Raw genomic sequence first — 21,600 nt, forward strand, 5'->3', positions numbered from 1 at the left:
ACTCTCATACTGAGTGAAATTAGTCAAAAAGACAGAAATACCACATCACTTATGACTGGAATCTAATATACAGCACAAATGAACATTTCCACAGAAAAGATAATCATGGACTTGGAGAATAGACCTGTGGCCACCAAGGGGGAGAGGAAGGGGGTGGAAGGTATCGGGAACTTGGGGTTATTGGATACAACTTGGAATGGGCTTACAATGAGATCCTGCTGAGTAGCATTGAGAACTATGTCTAGATACTTATATTGCAACAGAACAAAGGGTGGAAAAAAATGTATGCATGTATATATTAATTAAAAAAATAAATAAAATAAAAAGTTTCTGGAATATAAAAAAAAGTCTATGATAACTACTGTACTATACACAATATAAACAGCATGGTCCCCATGCTGCACAGCAGAAAAAAAAAAAAAAACGAATTGAATTAGAATAATTATTGAAAAACAAACAAACAAACAAAAAAACCCACGGTCATGAACCTTACCTGAAGTCCTCTATTCCCCGAAAAAGGTATTTTTTCTTCATTTTTCCCCAGGGCAGGAAGAGTCTCCATAACAGTTCTCACGATGTGATGTGGAGGACCCCAAGACAGCAGCCCAAGGAGGACAGGCACTCTCGCAAGACAGCCAAATCCGGGTCTTCAGCTCCTCCGTGGTGCTGCAGGGGCTCCTAGGAGTCCGCCATCTTGTGGACCATTAACGGCCAGGCAGCTGCTCTCTCCCAGAGTTGAAGGTGTCCCTGGGAGCTGAGCGATGTTGGGCAGGAGAATCCGGTATGGGAAGCTCAAAGAAGGTAAGCATGGTGTCAGGGAGCCCCTCGCAGAAGACCATGTACTGCTTGGGGTGCTCGGGCAGGCGCCGTGTGGTGGCAGCCTCGGTGCCCGTCCCTCGGTGTGGTACTTGGAGCCGAGGGTGGTGGCGGAAACCTGTGGCGGGAAGGATGTTTGTGACCAGGCTAGGCCAGGGGCCAAGTGGCTGCTGGGCTCACACACAGCTTGCAGCCACTTCTAATTTTTCAGTTTCCAGGTGGCTGATTATGGGATTTGTCAGACTTCAAAATTGTGAGTTGACTTCCATTTTAAAAATCCCTTACCTATATCTATATTTTTATCCATAGGTGTGTCTATATCTGGAAGTTACTGGTTCTGTTTATATTGTGTATAGTTCAATAGATATCTTAGACCTTTTTTATATTCCAGAAGCTGTTACTTATTTTTTTAATTAAAAAAAATTAATATATAAAAAATCATTTTGAACATTTCCCCCCCTCTTCCATATGGATAACTACAGTAATTAGAAAGAAATTGGGGGAGATTGTAACATTATTGCATGTGAAATCTTAGTGAAAAAGTTCCCCTTTCCACCAGTCTTGACCTAAAACCAAGGTGGATTTTTTTTTTTTTGGTATAGTGTTCATAGCAATCTAATTTCACAGGTTTTCCACCCCACAGCCCAAGCACCTCCCCCCAACCCCCACACTGTCTCCTCCAGAGACCATAAGGTTTTCAATGTCTGTGAGTCAGCATATGTTCTGCAAAGAAATTCTGTCTGTCCTTTTTTCAGATTCCAATGTCAGTAAAAGCATTTGATGTTGGTGTCTCATTGTATGGCTGACTTTACTCAGCATGATAAATTTCTAGGTCCATCCATGTTGCTAAAAATGCGGGTATTTCATTCTTTTTAATGGCTGAGAAATATTCCATTGTGTATATGGACCACATCATCTGGATCCACTCCTCTGTCGATGGACATTTAGGTTGTTTCCATGTTTGGCTATTGTAAAGAGTGCTGCAATGAACATGGGAGTACATGTGTCTTTGCGAGTTAGGTTTTCTCTAGATAGATGCCCAGGAGTGTGATGGTTGGATCAAATGGTAGTTTTATGTATAGTTTTCTGAGGCCTCTCCATCCTTCTTTCCACAGTTGTTGCACCAGTGTACAGTCCCACCACCAGTGTCATAGGGTTCCTTTTTCTCCACAGCCTCTCCAGCACTTATTGTGTGTAGACTTTTGGATGGTGGCCATTATGGCTGGTGTCAGGTGGTACCTCATCGTGGTTTTGATTTTCATTTGTCTAAGCATGAGTGATGTTGAACATCTTTTCATGTGTTTTTTGGCCATCCATATGTCTTCTTTGGAGAACTGTCAGTTTAGATCTTCTGCCCATTTTTGGATGGGGTTGTTTGTTTTTTTGGAATGGAACTTTGGAAGGTGTTTATAACTTTTGGAGGTGAATCCCTTGTCAGTGGATTCACTTGAAAAGATTTTCTCCCATTCTGTGGGTTATCTTTTCATTTTCTTTAGGCTTTCCATTGCTGTGCAGAAACTTTGAAGTTTGATTAGGTCCCATTTGTTTATTTTTGTTTTTCTTGTCAATACTCTAAGAGGTGTATCTGGGAAGATGTTGCTGTCATTTATGTCAAGGTGTGTTTGGCCTATGTTTTCCTCTAAGAGATTTATAGTGTCTGGTCCTATATCTAGGTCTTTAACCCATTTGGAGTTTATTTTTGTGTATGGTGTTAGGGAGTGTTCTAATTTCATTCTCCTCCATGTGGCTGTCCAGTTTTCCCAGCATCACTTATGGAACAAGCTGTCCTTTCTCCATTGTATATTCTTGCCTCCTTTGTCATAGATGAGTTGGCTGTAGGTGCGTGGGTTGAATTCCAGGCTTTCTATCCTGTTCCACTGATGTATATTTCCATCTTTGTGTCAGTACCATATGGTTTTGATGATTGTTGCTTTGTAGTATAATCTGAAGTCCAGGAGCCTGATTCGTCCAGCTCCATTTTTCTTTTTCAGGATGTCTTTGGCTAGTCTGGGTCTTTTTTGCTTCTAAACAAACTTTAAAATATTTTGTTTGAGGGAGTTCCCATCGTGGCGCAGAGGTTAACGAATCCGACTAGGAACCATGAGGTTGCGGGTTCGGTCCCTGCCCTTGCTCAGTGGGTTAATGATCCGGCGTTGCTGTGAGCTGTGGTGTAGGTCGCAGATGCGGCTCGGATCCAGAGTTGGTGTGGCTCTGGCGTAGGCCGGTGGCTACAGCTCCGATTCAACCCTAGCCTGGAACCTCCATAAGCCGCGGGAGCGGCCCAAGAAATAGCAACAAAAAAAAAAAAAAAAAAAAAAAAAAAAAAAAAAAAAAAAATATTTTGTTTGAGTTCTGTGAAAAGTGTCCTTGGTAATTTGATAGGGATTGCATTGAATGTGTAGATTGCCTTAGGTAGTATAGTCATTTTGATAATATTAACTCTTCCCTTCCCCAAGCATGGTATATCTTTCCATCTCTTTGTGTCATCTTTGATTTCTTTCATCTGAGTCTCATAATTTTCAGAGAACAGGTCTTTTGTTTCTTTAGGTAGGTTTATTCCTAGGTATTTTATTCTGTTGGAATTGATGGAAAATGGGATTGCTTCCCTAATTTCTCTTTCTGCTCTTTCATTCTTAGTGTATAGAAATGCCATTTATTTCTGGGTATTAATTTTGTATCCTGCGACTTTGCCAAATTCATGGATGAGCTCTAAGAGTTTTCTGGTAGAGTCTTAAGGATTCTCTAGGTTTAGTATCATGTCATCTGCAAATAGGTATAGATTTACTTCTTCCTTTCCAATTCGGATTCCTTGTATTTCTTTTACTTCTCTGAGTGCCATGGCTAGGACTTCCAGAAGTATGTTGAAGAGTTGTGGTGAGAGCGGACACCCTTGTCTTGTTCCTGATCTCAGCAGGAATTCGTTCAGCTTTTCACCATTGAGAATGATGTTCGCTGTGATTTTTTTCATATATGACCTTTATTATGATAAGGTGGGTTCCCCTATGCCCACTTTCTGAAGAGTTTTTATCAGAAGTGGGTGGTGGATTTTTTCAAAGGCTTTCTCCATGTCTATTGAGAGGATCATATGGTTTTTATTCTTCAGTTTGTTAATGTGGTATATAACACTGATGGATTTGTGTATATTGAAGAACCATTGGATGCCTGGGATAAATCCCACTTGATCATGATGTACAATCCTTTTAGTGTATTGTTGGATTCGATTTGCTAGTATTTTAGTGAGGATTTTTGCATCGATGTTCATCAGTGAAGTTGGCCTGTAGTTTTCTTTTTTTTGTTGTATCTTTGTCTGGTTTTGGTATCAGGGTGATGGTGTCCTCATAGAATGAGTTTGGGAGTGTCCCTTCCTCTGCAAATTTAAAAATAGTTTCAGAAGGAGAGGTGTTAGCTCTTCTCTAAATGTTTGATAGATTTCACCTCTGAAGCCATCTGGTCCTGGACTTTGTTTGTTGGAAGTTTGTTAATAACAGTTTCGATTTCAGTTCTTGTGATTGGTGCATTCATCTTTTCTATTTCATCTTGGTTTAGTCTTTGAAGATTGTACTTTTCTACGAATTTGCCCATTTCTTCTAGGTTTTCTGTTTTATTGGCTTATAGTTGCATATACTGGTCCCTTATGATCCTTTGTATTTCTATGATGTCCATTGTTACTTCTCCCTTTTTGTTTCTAATTTTATTGGTTTGAGCCCTCTCTGTTTTTTGCTTGGTAAGTCTCGCTAAGGGTTTATCAATTTTGTTGAACATTTCCAAGAACCAGCTTTTCATTTCATTGATCTTTTCTATGGTTTTCTTTGTTTCTATTTCATTGATTTCTGCCCTGATCATTATGATTTCTTTAACTAACTTTAGGTCTTGTCTGTTCTCTCTTGAGCTGTTTTAGATGTAAAGTTAGCTTGTTTCTCCTGAGCTTTTTCTTGTTTCCTGAGGTGGGCTTATATTGCTATAAACTTTCCTCTTAGAACAGCTTTTGCTGCATCCCATAGGTTTGGCAGTGTTGTATCTACATTGTCATTTGCTTCTGGGTGTTTTTTAATTTCCTCTTTGATTTCTTCAGTGATCCATTGGTTGTTTAGTAGCATGTTGTTTAGTCTCCAGGTGTTTGTGTTTTTTGCAGATTTTTTCTTGTTGTTGATTTCCAGTCATATAGTGTCATGGTCAGAAAAGATGCTTGATATGATTTCAGTTTTCTTAAAGTTACCGAGGTTGGATTTGTAGCCCAGGATGTGCTCAGTCTTAGAGAATGTTCCATGTGCACTTGAGAGGAATGTGTATTCTGTTGCTTTTGGATGGATGTCCTATAAATACCTATTAAGTCCCTATGGCTTCATGCATCATTCAGGGCCTGTGTTTCCTTATTGATTTTCTGTCTGGTTGATCTGTCCATTGCTATAAGTAGGGTGTTAACATCCCCTACTATGATTGTGTTATTGTCCATTTGTCCTTTTACGGTTGTTAGCAGTTGCCTTATATATTGTGCTGAATCTGTGTTGGGTACGTAGATATTTAAAATTGTTATATCTTCTACTTGGATTGATCCTTTGATCATTATGTAATGACCTTCTTTGTCCCTTAAAATATTCTCCATTTTAAAGTCTATTTTGTCTGATATGAGTATTGCTACACCGGCTTTCTTTTGATTCCTGTTTGCGTGGAATATTTTCTTCCATCCTCTCCCTTTCAATTTGTATGTGTCCCTAGATGTGAGGTGGGTCTCTTGAAGACAGCATATATATGGGTCATATTTTTGTGTCCATTCAGCCAGTCTATGACTTTTGGTTGGGGCATTTAGTCCATTAACATTTAAAGTAATTATTGATATGTATGTTCTTATTGCCATTTTACTAATTTCTTTGGATTTGTTTTCATTGCTCTTTTTTCTTTCCTTCATCTCTTGTTCTCTCATCTTCTGGTTTGATGACTATCCTTAGTGTTGTATTTGAGTTGATTTTTCTTTGTGTATCCATTGTAGATTTCTGCAGTTTTTCTGATGTTTTGATATGAGTCTATATGTATATGAGATGTTTTCAGTTGTTGGTGTCTTAATTGCAAGTTCATCTCCAGTGTCCTGCATTTGTACACCCACCTTTTCTCATGATTTCTGATTTTGGTGGTATAATTGTGCATGGATGATTTTGTATTTTTACTTTATATATACGTTTACGGGTGAGCCTTTTCATTTGAGGAATTTTTGTTTCCTGTTGCTGTCTTTTCTGCCTAGAGACGTTCCTTTAGTATTTGTTGTAAGGCTAGTTTAGTGTTGCTGAATTTTCTCAGCTTTTGCTTGTCCGTGAAGGTTTTGATTTCTCCTTCAAATCTGAAGGAGAGCCTTGCTGGGTAAAGTAATCTTGGTTGGAGTTTTTTTCTACTCATCACATTAAGTATATCACACCACTCCCTTCTGGCCTGCAGAGTCTCTGCTGAAAAATCTGCCGATAACCTTATCAGGGTTCCCTTGTATGTTATTTGTTTCTTTTCCTAGGTGCTTTCAAGATTTTCTCTTTGTCATTAATTTTGGTCAGTTTGATTAATATGTGTCTTGGTGTATTCCTCCTTGGGATTATTTTATATGTTACTCGAGCTTCCTGGATATGAGTGAGTGGTTCCTTTCCCATGTTAGGAATGTTTTTGGCTATTATCTCTTGGAATATTTTTTCTGTCCCCTTCTGTCCTCTTCTCCTTCTGGCACCCCTGTAGTATGGATGTTGGTGCGTTTAACACTGTCCCAGAGTTCTCTGAGACTCTCTTCATTTGTTTTCAGTCTTTTTTCTCTTTTCTGTTCTGCATCCATAATTCCCACTAATCTGTCCTCCACCTCACTTATTCATTCCTCTGCTTCCTGTATTTTGCTGTTAGCTGCTTCCATAGTGAATTTTTTATTTCAGTTACTGTATTTTGCATCTCTTCTGGTTTAAGTTTTATGTCTTGTATCTCAGTGTGTCCTGTAAGTTATCCATCTTTGCCTCCAGTTTATTTCCAATGTCTTGCATCATCTTCAGCATCAACAATCTAAAGTCTTTTTCCTGGAGGCTGAGAGTCTCCTCATCACTTAGCTGATTTTCTGGGTTTTTCCCTTTCTCCCTCATCTGAGTTACAGTTCTCCGTCTTTTCATTTTTATAGGTTTTTGGTGTGGTGATTTTTTACAGATAATAGAGTTGCAGCTGCTCTTGCTTCTGGTGTCTGCCCCCCTTGTGGCTGAAGTCAGTATGGGAGCTTGCTATTGGCTTCCTGATGGGAGGGGCTGATGCCTGCCCACTGGTAGGTGGAGCTGATTGTAATCCCTCTGGTGGATGGGACTTAGTCTCTGGATGGGATTAGAGGCATCTGTGTGCCTGAGGGGTCTTTAGGTAGCCTACTTACTGAGGGTGGGCTGTGATCCCACCTGGATTGTTGTTTGCCCTGGGGCTTCTCAGAGCTGACTGATGGGTGGGGCCAGATTTACCCAAAATGGCCACCCCCAGAGAAAGGCAGCTGCTGAATATTCCTGAGAACGTTGCCTTCAATGTCCTTCCCTCACAACCAGCCGCATTCACCCCTGTTTTCCTGGGATATCCTCCAAGAATTGCAGTCAGGTTTGTCCCAGATTCCTATGGAGACTTTGCTTTGCCCTGGGACCCAGTGCATGTGAAAGTCTTGTGTGCCTTTTAAGAATGGGGTCTCTGTTTCCCCCAGTCCTGTGGAGCTCCTGCACACAAGCCCCACTGGCCTTCAATGCCAGATGCTCCAGGGGCTCTTTCTCCCAGTGACAGATCCCAGCCTTTGAGGGTTTGTTGTGGGGCTCAGAACTCTAACTCCTGGAGGTGAATCTCTGTGAGCCAGTTAGTTTCCAGTCTGTGGGGCTTCCCACCCAGGAGGTATGAGGTTGTTTATGTCATGAAATCACTCCTCCTACCTCTTGATGTGGCCTCCTCTTTTTCTTCTAGAGTAGGATATCATTTTTAAGGTTTCCAGTCCATTTCGGTGGAGATTGTTCAGCCTTTAGTTGTGCATTTTGTTGTTTTTAGGAGAGAAGTTGAGCTCCAGTCCTTCTATTCCACCATCTTCATCTCATCTCCTCACTATGGATTTTAAATTTAAATTTGCTTTAAGTTGGATGACCAACCATCTTCTCTATTCTGTGTACTGTATTTCTTTTTTTGTTATTTTATTTTTTAAATAGTTACTTCCCCAATACGTTTTTTTTCCTCCTGTACAGCATGGTGCCCCAGTTATGCCTACATGTACACATTCTGTTTTCTCACATTATCATACTCCATCCTAAGTGACTAGATATAGTTCCCAGTGCTACACAGCAGGATCTCATTGCTTTTGGAATGTGTACTGTATTTCTGTTGATAAACTATTGATCTGTTAATATTTTGACAGCTAAGTCAGCTTTGTTTGACTCATTGATTTAATTGACTTTTTTTAACTTTTTGCCATTTCTCGGGCCACTTCCACAGCATATGGAGGTTCCCAGGCTAGGAGTCAAATTGGAGCTGTAGCCCCCGAGCCTACACCAGAGCCACAGCAATGCAGGATCCAAGCTGTGTCTGTGACCTGCACCACAGCTTATGGCAATGCCAGATCCTTAATCCACTGAGCAAGGCCAGGGATGGAACTCACAACCTCATGGTTCCTAGTCAGATTTGTTAACCACTGAGCCAAGATGGGAACTCCTGATTTAATTGACTTTTAAATCATAAGTACTCTTTGCAGATATCATGTTGGTTGATGAATTCATTGTGTGATTCTGTAGTTTGTTGAGCCTGAGGGCAAAAATGTATCTTGAGTCCCCTCAAAGTCTTATGGTCATATTTAGCCCTTTCCAGTAGATTACTGGGATTTTTAAAAAATGAAGTGGATTGGAAATAACCAGAAAATTAAAATATAGGAGAGGCATCAATGTGGAAGAGAGCAGAATGATCATTATAGTTAGAAACAGATTTTTCTTTATCAATAAGGAAAGGATATATTCTTCCTTAAATGGATAAAATAGTTGAGTACTTATCGAGAAAGAAATACAGCAATAATCTTAGCTCAAAATGTACCGTACTCATTTCAGAAAGATGAAATATATAAACACTATGGACTTTCAAAGCTCATTTTCATAATCTTACACTAGTGAAAGGTTTGACTTTTTATGTATGAATTATTGAAAGAACATCTGTGGGGCTGTGGTGCTGTGCAGATATATCTCACTCTCTCTGGCCTTAGTTTCCTCTTATGAAAAATGAGGGGTCGATCCATGTTCTCTGAGCCCTATTTCATCACTCCCAGTCTGTAATTAGGATGGTGTGTAATTGTGTTTGACACACACATGCAATTGATCAGCAGGTATGGATATGGGTAATGACTTTGAATTGGTCCAAAACATATGCACTTTTTCCAAAGATGGGTTGTGATAAATAATAGATATTTTGATTAGGAGAAATATAGTTTCTTTGAAGTATTAGTTGAAGACACAGCAATTCTTGCAAATGTCACAGTGTATTCAAACATTTTTCTATCAAAATCCTTATGTAAAAGATGTCTGTTTTGTAGGTAACTTGTGGTAGTAAATGTTCTCTTTAGTTTAGAATTAAAAAAAATGTAACCTGTTGTCCTTCAGCCCTGTGTACTAGCCTTAATGTATTAATGTTAAACACTTGCTCACTTCAGACTTCTTCTGGCAAGGAATCTGACACCCTCCCTTGTCTATCCACTCCAGATATAGTGGGGCTGCATGGGTGGGTATCCTCTATCTCTCTGTATTTTTGTATATCTGTGTGTGTGTGTCTGTCTGTCTGTCTTTCCAGATGGTCTCTATACAATTTTCAGTTGACCATGGTGGCTTGCAGGCAACTGAACATCTTACATGAGAGCTAAAGAATCTCAGAATGAATGCTCCAAGGGAGAGAGCCTGGCAGAATTTGTATAGACTTTTCTGACCTGGCCTTGTAAGTCTCATAGTGTCACATTATGTTTGTTCAAGGGAAATTAGTAATGCTAGCCCACATTCAAGAGAAGGCGTTAGATAACTACACTGTCTCATTTGTAATTGTATTTCTTAGTTTTTTGGTGTGGGCCAGATGAGTTATTTATATATTTTGGAGATGAATTCCTTATCAGACGTAGGATTTGCAACCATTCTTTTCCCATTCAGTAGGTTGCTTTTTAATTGTTGGTGAGTTCCTTTGCTCTGCAGAAGCTTTTTAGTTTGATGTAGCTCTCCTTGCTTATCTTAGCTTTTTTTGGCTTTGCTTTTGGAGGCAGACCCAAAACATCATTGACAAGACCTGTGTCAAGGAGCTCATCTGTGCTATCTTTGAGCAATTTTATGTTTTCAGGTTCTGCATTCATGTCTTTAATCCATTTTGAGTTAATGTTTTAGATACGGAGTAAGAGAGTAGTCTAGTTTCATTCCTTTGTATGTGTATATGAATCATGCATATTTCCTGGGGAAGAGTCTCTAATGCACAACAAATTCTCATAGTTTTATTGCAAGAACAGATAAATAGTCACAGCCCTAGAACTTAGAGGACATTTTGAAATGCTGAATTGTGTGTTATAGCTACAGGCTATGTTTTGGAAAGATTAAGGTGGCAAGCTGTTTTGCCCAAATCTGTGTCTTAGGTTATGGATTTGGAGGGTATACTTTGAGTCAAAATAAGCAAAACCAAATGGGACTTCTATTATGCTTAATTGTATATGTCAACTGGACTGGCTAGGGTATGCCCTAATAGTTGGTAAAAGAATTCTGGTATGTCTGTGAGGGTATTTCTGGTAGAGATTAGCATTTGAATTAGTAGACGAAATAAAGAAGTTTGCCCTCCCCAATGCTTGTGGGCATCATCCAACCTGATGAGAGTCTAAATAGAAGACAAAGGTGAAGAAGACATTTTCTTATGGTCATGACCTGGGACCTCCATCTCTTGTCTTGGATATAGGTGCTCCTGGTTTTTAGGCCTTCAGACCAGATCGGGACTTCCACCACTGGCCCACAGAGTCTCAGATTCTCAAGTCTTTGGGCTCAGATTTACAGCATTGGCTTAATTGGTTCTCAGCCTTCAGACTTGGACTGCATTGTACCATTGGCTTTCCTGGTTCTCTTGCATGCAACGTCAAATCATGTGTCCTCCTGCTTTTGAATGAAAATTTTATATGTATAAATTTTGGGGAGGTCTAATGTGTCATTAAAGGCCAGGGTTTCCTTATTGATTTTGTATGAGTAATCTGTCCATTGATGTAAGTGGGGTCCTAAAGCCCCCTACTTTTATTGTGTTACTGTCATGGTTTCCATTTGTGTTTGATTGTTTTTGCCTTGTGTTTTGAGGTGGGCCTATGTTGGTTGCCTATGTATTTACAGCTATATCTTCATTTTGGATGGATCTATCACCATGTGTTGGCATTCTTTGTCTCTTAGAGTCATTGTTTTAAAGTATATTTTATCTGATACAAATATTGCTATCCTAGCTTTCTTCTCGTTTTCATATACATGGAATGCTTTTTCCATCCTCTTGCCCAAAGTGAGTTTCTCATAGACAGCATAGATAAGGGTCTTGTTTCCATTCATTCAGCCACTCTGTGTCTTTTTTTAAAATTTTTATTTGAGTATAGTTAACTTACAGAGTTGTTAGTTTCAGATGGCCAGTAATTTAGATCAGTTATACATGTTCTTATATCCATTTTTTTCAGATTCTATTCCCATGTAGGTCATCACACAGTATAGAGTAGATTTTCCTGTGCTATACAGTATGTCCTTGTTATCTATTTTTTTATAGAAATTATTAAATTATAGTTGACATCTCATGTTCTGTTAATTTCTGCTGTACAGCACAGTGACCTAGTAATACACACATATGCATTCTTTTTCTCACATTATCCTCCATCATATTCCATCCCAAGTGATTGGATGTAGTTCTATTTGCTATACAGCGGGACTCATTGCTTGTCCACTCCAAGTGCATCTACTAACCCCAAACTCCCAGTCCATCCAATGCCCTCCCCACTCTTTGGCAACCACATGTTTGTCCTCCCTGTCCATGGGTTTTATTTCTTTATGTAGATGGGTTCATTTGTGCCATACATTAGATTCCAGATATAAGTGACATCATATGGAATTTGTCTTTCTCTTTTGGACTACCTTCACTTAGTATGAGAGCATCCATGTTGCTGCAGATGGCATTATTTTGTTCTTTTTTATAGCTGAGTAGTAGTCCATCATGTATATTTACACATCTTGTTATCCATTCATTTATCTATGGACACTTAGGTTATTTCCATGTCTTGGCTGTTGTGAATAATGCTGCAATGAATATAGGGGTGCATGTATCTTTTTCAATGAAAGTTTTGTCCTGAGATAGGCCCAGGAGTGTGATTGCTTGATAATATGGTAGTTCCATGTTTAGTTTTCTGAGGTACATCCACTCCATTTTCCATATTGATTGTAACAGTGTATATTCCCACTAAAAGTGTAGGAGGGTTCCCTTTTCTCCACACCCTCTCCAGCATTTGTGATTTGTAGACTTGTAAGTATTAGCCATTCTGACTGGTGTGAGGTGGTACCTCATGTTAGTTTTGATTTGCATGTCTCTAATCATTAGTGATGTTGAGCAACTCTTCATGTGCCTGTTGGCCATCCATATGTCTTCTTTGAAGAAATGTCTGTGGAGGTCTTCTAATGGTTTTTCAGTTGAGTGGTTGTTTTGCTGTTGAGTTGTAATGAAATGTTTGTATATTTTGCAGATTATGCCCTTGTCAGTTGCCCCATTTGAAACTACTTCCACGCATTCTCTTGGTTGTCTTTTTTTTTTCTGGTTTCCTTTGCTGTGCAAAAGCTTGTCCATTTGATTAGGTCCCATTGGTTTATTTATGTTTTTATGTCTGTTGCCTTGGGAGAATGACCTAAGAAGACATTTGTATGGTTGATGTCAGAGAATGTTTTGACTGTGTTCTCTACAAGGCATTTTATAGTGTCTTGTCTTAGGTTTAAGTCATTAAGCCATTTTGAGTTTATTTTTGTGTATGGTGTGAGGTTGTGTTCTGGTTTCATTGATTTACATGCAGCGCTCCAATTTTCCCAGTACCACTTGCTGAAGAGAGTATCTTTTCCCATTTTATTTTATTTTATTTTATTTTGTTTTGTTTTTGTCTCTTTAGGGCTGCTTTTTTGGCATATAATGTCCATGTATTGCATATTGTCAATTTACCGCCATGAGCATAGGGGTGCATATAATTTTTTTTAAAATGTGTATCCCCTGTTAACTGGTTGAGATTCAGCACCCCCTTTGTGAACTGCACAGTCTTCATTTGTTCATTGGAGCAGAATTCATGGATCCCATCCCCTCCCATAAAAATCTGTGTTCTTTCCAGTCCCCTACTGTGTGAACTCATGCTGTGATGGATTCACATGAAAAGACGTGTTTAAAGATTTGAGCACAAATTTTAGTGGGATCAACTCTAAGGAAACCCAATTCTAGGAAAGGGGTACACCCCTGGGACTTTGCTGGGTCTTGCACACTTTTCTCCCAGAGTGGACTGTTCATGATTCCCTCGGAGATCTCCTGGGGTGCTCTGCATCCTCACATTGTCACCTGGGCTGGTGGTCACCCAACTAACAACCTGCCAGATTGATGATAACCAATGCTGTCTCCATAATGTTTACATTTGTGTGTGTTCTCCTCAGAGTGGTCAGGCATTTCTAACAGAGACTAGCCATGTGCATGGCCTCTTGTTGGAATTGCATGTGTTTGCTCAGGTTCTTGTTAGAACATTTGTTTTGAGAGGATTTTGGAGCACAGGCATGTTCAGGCCTTCTCTGCCCTCTTAAAATATGTGGGCAGAGAGAGAAAGACAGAGTTTGTATGGATTCATTCCAGGAAACAGCAAGAATAGGGAAAGATGCTGAGAAAGAAGGATTCGAAGTTGTCAGGGGCTGGGGGATGGGGGAATGGGGACTCTGCTTTGGTTTTATTTTGGGGAATGAAATAGTCTGAAGCTAGACAGTGGTGATGGTGACACACATTGGGAATGCATCTGAATGACACCGTTTAAAATGGAAAATGCTTCAATGTTATTTTAAACTTAAATTTTATTATTATTACTATTATTTCTAATGTTTTATTTTGAACTTAAATATATAGAAGCTGAATAACATGACAGCAAAAAGAAAGAAAGAGAATCAAATAAATAAAAACAGAAAATATGTCGTGTAGAATGAAATAAAGATCGGGTTGGTGAGAGGGTCGATGGTGTGGAACTAGAGCGGACAGTGAGAATGGTTGCAGAGGCATTGGGCCCATGGGCTCAGTGACTGCTGATGTGGCTCCTACCAGTGCAGGAACAGGAGGAATAGTAGTTCCAGGTTCACCCACCAGGAGTATTAGTTCTGTACCTGGATCTTGTTCTCGTGCAGGCCCAGGAGCATGTTCTCTCTTGAGGGGTGGTCAGTCCTCACTGGGCTGAGGGTCTAATGCAGGAACAGGTGCTGGTTCTCCCTGCAGGAGCTGGGAATCCTGACCAGGCTCTGGGTCTCTTGCAGCATCAGGTGCAGTTTCTTCTTGTTGCTGTGGATCCTGACCTTGCTGTGGATCTCCTGCAGGAGCAGGTGCATGTTCCCCCTGCAGGAGTTGTGGATACTGTCTTGCCTCTGGGTTTCCTGCAGGAGCAGATGCAGACACAGGTGTGAACTGGCCCTCAGTGGTGGTGTGGCTCACCAGCCCCTCACTCACAGAGAGAGATTGGGTTTCCCCATCAACCAGACCATCGCCAAGCTCTGGTGTGGGGATCTGCACCCACAAGACCAGCAGTCAGTCCACCCCAGAGGTATCAGAGTCCCACCTGACCATCCTCACTGCTGCTTTTGCCCACACGACCTTCCTCCAAATCAGGTCCATATGTGTGTCTGTTCAGATATCCACCCAGGTAGAAAGAGGTATTCCTAGAGGTCTTGGGATAAAGCTTGGCCTGAAGGATGCTGCTCTAGCTCTCCATGTCCTCAAGCAGCCAGCTTTGACCTGGGCTTTGGACATGACTGGCTCACCAGGCTTCTGACCTGTCATCAGCCTAGAGGCAGACCCACTCCTCCTCAACCCTCCCTGCCCCCACCTCCACACATACTGGGAGGGCAGAGAGGGCTACCTAGCTGAGATCAGAGTAGTGGCCTGGCCTGGACTTCCCTACCCTTGGGCTCCGTTTGGGCCTTTGGTTTCCTCTGGGCAAAGGGTCATAGGCACCTCAAGTGAGACCTGACCCAGTGCCTACAACCATTGAAACCAGCTGTTACGGATGGCTTCCCCAAGGCCACAATACCACATGTTCCCTTGAGGTTCTCCAATGAAGTCAACTGTGAAGGGGTCTTGTCTAGAGTGTGGGTCCCTTGTTACCCAGATTGTAAGTTCTCTTGGCCTTTCTTGCCAGGGACATGAGGTCACTGCCTGAGTCTCCTTACCCAGGCTTCCTCACAGAATGATTCCCAATGACATATCTGGGATGCTGACTGCTCATCCTGGACTGCAGGCCAAGTCCCAGCCCATTGACACACACACAGCCCACCCCCAAATTTCTAAGAGGCCTGGGTGCCACCAGGGCCCCAACTCTGAAGATACAATTGGCTTCAGACCCAGCTTCTCCTGCTTACCAGTCATGTGAGCCTGGACCAGCTACATTCCTCTCAGGATCTCCCCATCCTCCCTCTGCACAGTGGAGGTCATTCCACCCTCTACTTCCCATGGAAGCCATCAGGTGCATAGAATGAGAACAACTGACAGAGCCTTTAAAACCCACTGGGCTGGTAATGCCATGGAGCTCATGCATACACTTGGTGAAGGAAAGGTGACCTAAAGGGCTGGCATAGCCCAAAATACAAGAGAGACAGGCCTGGGTCTGCTCTAGGATCTAGAGAAAGTCCCATTTCTTCTTATTTCCTAGTCCCCCCATGGGAGGGTTGACATTCAATAAAATTCAGGGATCACCCCTCTGGCACACAACCTTCCAGGTCCACCTGATATATTTAGGTTCAAGTCCAAGTGCCTCTTCTCAGCCTCTGTGGCATGCTGCCCCCACAATGGCTCCTGGGGCGTTCTTGCTTCCAGTTCAACCATCCGCATGTAACCCTCAGCTTTCCAGAGTGGATGGACTCTGGTGACTGGGTTCTAACATATAGATCAGCTCAGGATAATTGTGGGAGTTCTACTATCTCCCCTTTCCCTGTGTTCCTTCTTTCTGTCTCTCGGTGCTCTTTCTCTCTGCTCTTTCTCTGTCATTCTTTCTGGCTTTGTCCTTGTCTCACATTCTTTTTATGTCCATACTCTCTACCCCCCAACCTCTTTCACAAATGAATTCACAAATCAGTAGAGATTTTGTTGACCTCCTTATATTGGATACTGTCAATTAAGTTGCCATGAGCTTATGGGTGCATATAACTTTTTTGAAAGGTATTATAGTTGATTTACAATGTTGTGTCAGTTTCTGCTCTCACACCATCCACCCTCCTGTTCCATTACAAGTGGTTGGATAGAGTTCCCTGTGATATGCAACATGATCTCATTGCTTATCCACTCCAAAGGCAATGGTTGACATCTACTAACCTCAAAGACCCATGCCATCCCACACCCACCCCCTTCTCCTTGGCACCCACAAGTCTCTTCTGTATGTCTATGAACTTGTTTCTTTTCTGTAGGTAGGTTCATTTGTGCCATATGTTAGATTCCAGGCATAAGTGATACCATATGACATTTGTCTTTCTCTTTCTGACTTCTTCACTTGGTATGAGAGTCTCCAGTTCCATCCCTCTTGCTGCAAATGGCATTATTTAGTTCTTTTTTGTGGCTGAGTAGTATTCCACTGTGTATAAGTACCACTTCTTAATCCTTTCATGTGTAGATGGGCTTTTAGGTTGTTTCTATGTCTTGGCTACTGTGAATAGTGCTGCAGTGAACACATTGGTGCATTGATCTTTTTTAATGAAAGCTTGGTCCAGATATGGCCTGGAGTGGGATTGCTGGATCCTATGGTGTTCTAGATTTAGTTTTCTGAAGTATGTCCATACCATTTTCCATACTGGGTGTACCAATTTACATTCCCACCAACAGTGTAGGCAGGTTCTCTTCTATCCATACCCTCTCCAGCATTTGTGATTTGTAGACTTCTTTATAAATGGTAGCCGTTCAGACTGGTGTGAGGTGGTATCTCATTGTCATTTTTTATTTGCCATTCTCTAATAGTAGTGATGTTGAGCAATTTTTCCTATGTCCATTGCCCATCTGCATGTCTTCTCTGGAGAAATGTCTATATAGGTCTCCTGCCTGTTATTAATAACTTGGGTTGTTTGCTGTTTTGCTGTTGAGTTTGTGAGTTGTTGGTTTATTTTGTAGATGAAGCCCTTGTCAGTTGCAGCCTTTGCAACTATTTTCTCCCATTCTGTAGGTTGTCTTTTTGATTTTGTCCTGGTTTCCTTTGCTGTGCAAATGCTCTCAAGTTGCTTACATCCCATTGGTCTATTTTTGTTTCTCTTTCTATTAATACCTTAAGAGACTGGCCTAAGAAAATATTTGTATGCACACTGTCAGAGAATGTTTGCCTGTGTTGTCCTCTAGGTGTTTTAGAGTGTTTTGTCTTAGTTTTAAGTCATTGAGCCATTTTGAGTTTACTTTTGTGCACAGTGCAAGGGTGTGTTGTGTTTTCCTTGATTTACACCTAGCTCTCCAGTTTTCCCAGCACCACTTGCTGAAGAGAGTGTCTTTTTCCAGTTTTGTATTCTTGCCTTCTTTGTTGGAAGTGAATTGACCTTAGGTGTCTTTGTTAATTTCTGGGCTCTCTATTGTGTTCCATTCATCTCCATGTCTTTTTTTTTTTTTTTTTTTTACCAGTACCACACTGCCTTGATTACTGTAGCTTTGAAGTATTGTTTAAAGTCTGGAAAAGTTATGCATCTGGATGTTTGTTGTTATTGTTGTTGTTGTTTTCCCTTAGAATTTTTGTAGACCATTCTCAGTCTTTAATGGTTCCACGTGAATTTTCAGATCATTTGTTCTAGTTCTGTGAAAGATGTCATGGGTAATTGGCAAGGGATTGCATTAACCCTGCAGATTGCTATGGGTACTGTGGCCATTTTAACAATATGAATTCTTCCAATCAAGGTGTATGGAATATCTTTCCATTTGTAAGTATCCTCTTTATTTTTCTTGAATAATGTTTAATAGTTCTCAGCATAAAAGTCTTTTACCTCCTTGGTCAGGTTTATTCCTAGGTATTCAGTGTTGGTGGGCTTGATTTTAAAAGGCTTTTTAGGAGTTCCCATCATGGCACAGTGGTTAACAAATCTGACTAGGAACAGTGAGGTTGCAGGTTCATTCCCTGGGCTTGCTCAGTGGGTTAAGGATCCAGCATTGCCATGAGCTGTGGTGTGTGTCACAGATGTGGCTCAGATCCTGCATTGCTGTGGCTCTGGCATAGTCCGATGGCTACAAATCTAATTAGACCCTTAGCCTGGGAACCTCCATATGCCGTGGGAGCAGCTCAAGAATAGGCAAAAGACAAAAATAAATAAAGAAAAGGCATTGTATTTTTATATTCCTTTTCTAATATTTCATTGTTAGTATACCAAAATGCAGCCAATTTCTGAGTGATAGTTTGTGTCCTGCAACTTGGCTGAATCCGTCATTCAGTTCAAGTAGCTTTTGTGTGGAGCCCTTAGGGTTTTTGCTCTAGCTATCATGTCATCTGCATAGAGTCAGAGTTTTACCTCTCGTATTCCCTTTCATTTTGGTTTGTTTGCTTACCATGGCTTTGAGTTCTAATACTAGGTTGAATAAAAGGGGTTAGAGTGGCATCCTTGTCTGGTTCCATATTTTAGTGGAAGGCTTTCAGCTTTTCCCCATTGAGGATTTTATTGGATATAAAGATAATATACCTTTGTTATGTTAAGACATATTCCCTCTTTACTCAAATTGGTTAGAGTTTTTTTTATCATGAGTGGAAGATGGATTTTTTTCAAATGCTTTTTCTGTAGCTGTCGAACTTCTCTTCTGGTTTTTAACTCTCCTTTTTTTTAATGTGGTGTATGACATTGAATGTTTTGTACATGCTTACTCATCCTTGTGAATTTGGGATGAATCCCACATGGTCATGGTGTATGATCTTTTTTATATGTAGTTGGATTCAGTAGGCTAAAATTTTGTTGAGAATTTTTGCGTTTCGATGGATCAAAGATACTGGCCTATAATTTTCTTTTTGGTAATGTCATTGTCTTATTTTGCTATGAGGGTGAAGGTGGCTTCATCGAATGTCCTTGGGAGTGTTCCTTGTTCTTGCACCCTCTGGAGAAGGTTAAGAAGGATGAGTCTAAATTCCTTCTTGTATGTTTGGTACAATTTGCTCCTGAAGCCATCATGTCCTGAACTTTTGCTTGTAGTGAATGTTATTCTTACATATTTGATTTCATTTTTGATGATAATTCTGTTCAACATATCTATTTCTCCTTGATAGGAAGAATTCATGTGTCTCAAATGTCCATTTCTTCTGGTTGTCAAATTTGTTAGCATTTTAATTGTTCATCGTGTTCTCTTTTGTTTTTTTGTGTTTCTGTAGTATCTGTTGAGATGTCTTCTTTTCCATTTCTCACTGGGTTGATATGAGTTCTTTCCTCTTCTTGGTGAGTCTGTCCAGAGTTTTGTCAGTTTTGTTTTACCCTTTCAAAGAACCGCTGTTGGTTCTCTTAATTTTTGCTGTTGTTTTTTGAATCTCTATTGTCTTGATTTCCTCTCTGATGTTTATGATTTCCTTCCTTTTGAGGACTTTCTTTTTTGTTTGTTCTTCTTTTTCTAATGCTTTTAGGAGGTAGAAGATGATTTTCTTCTTCTTTGAGGAAGGACTGTATTGTTATGAACTTCCCTCTGAGAACAGCTTTTGCAGCATCCCATAGATTTTGACTGATTGTGTTTTCTCTGTCATTTATCTCAAGGTATGTTTAAAATTCCCTTTCGATTTCCTCATTGACCCATTGTGTGTGTTTAGTAGCATGTTGTTTAGTCTCCATGTAGTCTTATTTTATTGTCCTGTGGTTGATTTCTAGTTTCATGCCATTGTGGTCAGAGAAGATGCTTGAAGAAATTTCTTTACTCTGAAATTTGTTGACTTCAGTTATATGCCCCCATATGCAGTGAGTCCATGAGACTATTCCACATGCACTTGAAAAGAATGTATATTCTGATAGTTTTGGATGTAATGTATACATTTGGGTATAAAGTCCTGAAAATATCATTAAGCGTAATGTTTCTTTTGTGTCATTGAAGATCTTGTTTGGCTTACTGATATTCAGTCCCAAGGACCTGTGCATTGATGTGAGTGGGGTGTTAAAATCTCCTCTAACCTTATTGTATCCCCCTCAATTTGTCTTTTTATGTCTGTTAGTATTAATTTTATGTATTTGAGTGCTCTTATTTTAGAGGCATATATATTGATGATTGTAATATCCTCTTACATTTTCCTTTTATCATTAGTGTCCTACTTTGCTTTTCTTTATGGCCTTTGTTTTAAAGCCTACTTTGTCTGAGGTGAATGTTACAAAGACTTGCTTCCTTGTCTTTTCCATTCACATGATATATCATTTTCCATTCCCTCAGTTTCAGTTTATATGGGTCTTTGCCCTCAGTTGTGTCTCTTGGAGGCAGCATATTGTAGGCTTTTTGTTTTTTAATCCAGTCTGCCACTGTCTTTTGATTGGAGTATTCAGTCCATTGACATTTAAGGTGATTATTGAAAAATATGTATTTATTGTGTTTTAAAACTCATGTCCCAGTTGAGTTAGTGTTTCACTTTGTTTCATTCCTTTCTTATCTTTTTCATTCTTTCTTTCTTGGATGATTTCCTTTTACTTTAGGGTTGTTTTCTCTTCTTTTTGGTTTTGGTGAATTAGTGTTTGGTTTGGATATGTGGTTGCAATTGTTTTTCAAGTATGTTAACCCCTCCCTATATCTGCTCATCAGTCCTCAACTGACATTATAAGAAATATTCAAAGGTCTTCTTGCAGTGAAAAAGAAAAGACTACAAGAAATAATGGGAGTTCCCATTGCAGCTCATTGGTAACATACCCGACTCATATCCATGAGGACATGGGCTTGTTCCTTGGCCTCACTCAGTGGATTAAGGACCTTGTGTTGCCCTGAGCTATGGTGCAGGCTGGCAGCTACAGCTCCACTGGCCCCTAACATGGGAACTGCCATAGGCCACAGGTGTAGCTCCCAAAAAAGACAAAAGATAGATAAGAATGGATAGCAAGGGGAAAATCCGACTTTAAAGGCAAAAAATGGAAGTTCCCATTGTGGCTTAGCAGGTTAAGAACCCAGCTCATATCCAGGAGGCTGCATGGTTAATTCCTAGCCTCACTGTGTTAAGGATCTGGTATAGGGACAAGCTGCAGCACGGGTCACAGATGTGGCTCAGATGTTGCATTTCTGTGTCTGAAGTGTGGTCCAGAAGCTGCAGCTGTGATTCCACCCCCAGCTCTGGTGTCAAATCATATGCTGTGTTCATAGCCCTAAAAAAAAAAAAAAAAGAAAGAAGGAAACATACAAAAGGCTGTGAATGAAACCACTTAAATAAGCTACTATGAATGTTTGAAAAGAATTATAAAATCAACTCCACCTATGACAAATAGTTAGGGGACAGATAAGAAGATGGAAAAGAGGACATCAAAAACAGAAAATATGGGGGAGGGCATAAAACAGTAGATCTTTTAGAACTTATTTGAACTTCAATGAGTATCAGTTTAAAACAACTAGACATTGATATAGATCAACATATATGAA

At 40.2% G+C, this 21,600-nt stretch overlaps 2 long non-coding RNA genes across 6 annotated transcripts in view; both read left to right on the top strand.

Moving 5' to 3' along the window:
• The first annotated feature begins 329 nt into the window (after nucleotides 1-329).
• LOC110258473 overlaps nucleotides 330-21,600 on the top strand; it is a 62,352-nt gene continuing 41,081 nt past the window's right edge. For 3 of the 5 annotated variants that reach the window (XR_002341158.1, XR_002341156.1, XR_002341159.1), the window contains exons 1-2: nucleotides 330-801; nucleotides 9,610-9,750. This is a non-coding gene — a long non-coding RNA (uncharacterized LOC110258473). The remainder of the gene's footprint in view (nucleotides 802-9,609; nucleotides 9,751-21,600) is intronic. The other 2 variants (XR_002341157.1, XR_002341155.1) reach the window with 2 other exon arrangements.
• On the top strand, nucleotides 19,636-21,354 carry LOC110258474. Its single transcript, XR_002341160.1, has 2 exons — nucleotides 19,636-19,754; nucleotides 19,866-21,354. It is a non-coding gene; the product is annotated as an uncharacterized LOC110258474 (long non-coding RNA).

Source organism: Sus scrofa, unplaced genomic scaffold (assembly GCF_000003025.6).
Source record: "Sus scrofa isolate TJ Tabasco breed Duroc unplaced genomic scaffold, Sscrofa11.1 Contig2118, whole genome shotgun sequence".
Lineage (NCBI taxonomy): Eukaryota > Metazoa > Chordata > Mammalia > Artiodactyla > Suidae > Sus > Sus scrofa.